Genomic DNA, 2,744 nt, shown 5'->3' on the forward strand with positions numbered 1-2,744 from the left:
AATGTGATATATTCGTATGTATTAAATCAGAAATTTTTGATAATTATGAAAAATAAATTGAGATAGAGAATAATTATCTCTAAAAGGATTGAGAGTTAGGTAACTTTTACAATTTTCTATTACAGTGTTTGTACTGGTAATGAAGATAAAGTCTAAGACAATCAATTTACTTGATAAAGTGTAAAGTAACATGGGGAATATGACATTTTCATGTACATGTATGATATAGATAAAATATTACAAAAATACTTTCAGATACATCTTGGTAATAGCTGGTGTAATACCAAAAAATACATCATACACAATCCAAAAATTATTGATAGTATTTATGAATTTTAAAAATAATCACAAGCTCATGAAATCATCAGTTCCTGTTACCAGGAGGCAGGAGCTATCTTGGTAATCAAACTTTTTACCATTTCAAAAATCACAAGAAAAAGTTTTGGAGTACCTTCAAGAAAAAAGAAAATACCAACCATAAAAAATTTCAGAGAAAAGCAAAACACAAATATCTAGACAAAAATAATAAAATACAAAAAACCAAATGAGACGGGCTCGTATTTGTCATCACAACTGGGCAAAATTACCAGATGTTGAAGAAAGTATATAGAGATACAAGTGTTTACAAGAATTACAAGTTAATGTTGATTGAAATCTCTTTGTTATTGTGTTGGCCTGTTTCACTCGATAGCTGACGAAGCACAAGGAGCAGAATTATCTGAAAATGCAAAAAAAAAAACAACCTTCAATCAAGTAAAGTCATACTATGGCTTCAAGTATTTATCTTTACATTATTTACTCTTGGGCACTCTGTTGGGCAGGGTATACTATGAACAAGTTGGACAAAGCAGATGGATTGCTACATTGGTACAAACTGCTGGCTTTCCAATTCTCCTGCCTTTTCTTTGCTATCCTTCACCCAAAAATCACGATGATCAACAACTTAACATTGATCACCAGTCTTTTGTACTTGTTCGTGTTTTGATTTACATATTCCTTGGTTTATTTCAAATAGCAAACTCTATGTTGTTTACAGTTGGCATACAATACCTTCTGGTCTCTACCTGGTTGAGAGGGTGGAGCTGATTTATCTACCTGATTTACTTTCTTCTTCCGTTATTTTAAATATAGAAAAAAAGATGTGTCATGTAGAACACATGTAAGTTATTGCAATTACCATACAACAACCACAACATACCTGGTACAGCCACAACTGAGGTCCGGGGAGGGTAGTATTTGCAGATCTTACACAACCCTAGATAAAGGAAACACATGAAACCAACTTGAGTATCCAGGACACCATTAGTTGAGAAAGAATTAGAGAGCTTAGTAACGACAACATGCTTCACTATTCCCCTGTCAAATCACTTGACCAGCATCCTTTGCAACACAAATAAATACCTATATCCCAATAAAATTCTGTAATACCCCATACTTCTGCCTAGCTTAAAATCGTTCCAAGAATGTTAGAACTTATTTTGAGGGATGAATCCATTTCTTTTGTATACGTGAAATTTTTAATATTTTCACTTTTCGTCATGTGAGAAATTAAATTAGCTTTTCAAAGATACCAATTTCGTCAAAATCCAACATCGGAAGAGAAAGTTATGGCCGAAATACAGAAAGCAGTCAAACTGCCCAGGTACAACCGTCGAGCTAGCGACGGACTGTCGCCCATGCCATCGCAGTAAGGTAGTAAGACCACGGTCTGACTAAGAGCGATGGCCCAGTTCGATGGACCGTCGAGCTAGCGACACACCATCTCCCAATGCCGTCGCAAGGGAGGCAGGGAACCCCTATTCTGCCCAGGTGCGATGGTCAGGACCGACGGACCATCGACCTAGAGATGGACCATCGCACCCACTGTCTCACACCTCATTCAGTTATTTTAAAGTCATTTTTAAAAGGGTATTTGAGTCTTTTTCACCCGTTTTAACCACTAATTATATCAGACCAAGGCTTATAAGTCCATTATTCATTCACAACATCAAATTAGGGTTTTCTCTCAAAAATAATCCCCAAGAAACAAGATTCAAATCCTTCTTCAAGAAACCAAGAGATTCATTCTTCAAGTCCAAGAACTTCAAGAAACTCACAACCCAGGTATGTCAGGTGTTGATTCATGGGTCTCTTTCACCCATGAAGCTCAAGAATCTCTTTTCAAAATTCAAGATTTGGGTATTTGTGAATGTTCATGATTTAAATTGAATTGAAATTCATGTTCATGATGTTGTGTGGTTTTAAATCATGTTTTAAATCACATATTCCAATGATTGGCCCTAGTATATGAAGATTTGCATAATAATTAAGATAAACCCCGTTCAATTTACAAGTTGATTGATGTATCCATGATTATATCCATGATTATTAAAAGTGTTGATGAATGTATAATCAAGGTATGCTCCCCATGTGTTTGATTAAATTCCTATGTAAAGGAAAAGTGCCATACTAGTATAATAATATGAAATCCCCATTCATGTACAAGTTCATGCATGTCAAGTGTTTGATGAGATGTCTTAGTCAATGAATTATGGATATATGTGTGTCCATTGTGGTGCTTTAGAACTTGTACTTTATGAATTCTCCAACTTATTATATTATGAACTGTTGATGTGATCATGTATTCAAGAAAGTCGTACTTTGTCAGTTTTCTTCCATTGAGTCCTGGAGGTACTTGTACCCAAAAAATATAGTTGTGTACCTAGAGTTAGTGTCATGTATTCACGATATTCTCAATCAAGCCA

At 35.0% G+C, this 2,744-nt stretch overlaps 1 long non-coding RNA gene across 1 annotated transcript; it reads right to left on the reverse strand.

Moving 5' to 3' along the window:
* Positions 1-1,911, reverse strand: LOC107858992. Its single transcript, XR_001671287.2, has 3 exons — positions 1,199-1,911; positions 636-718; positions 1-451 (listed from the first exon to the last, which is right to left on the reverse strand). It is a non-coding gene; the product is annotated as an uncharacterized LOC107858992 (long non-coding RNA).
* Positions 1,912-2,744: the final 833 nt, after the last annotated feature.

This window comes from Capsicum annuum, chromosome 2 (genome assembly GCF_002878395.1).
Source record: "Capsicum annuum cultivar UCD-10X-F1 chromosome 2, UCD10Xv1.1, whole genome shotgun sequence".
Lineage (NCBI taxonomy): Eukaryota > Viridiplantae > Streptophyta > Magnoliopsida > Solanales > Solanaceae > Capsicum > Capsicum annuum.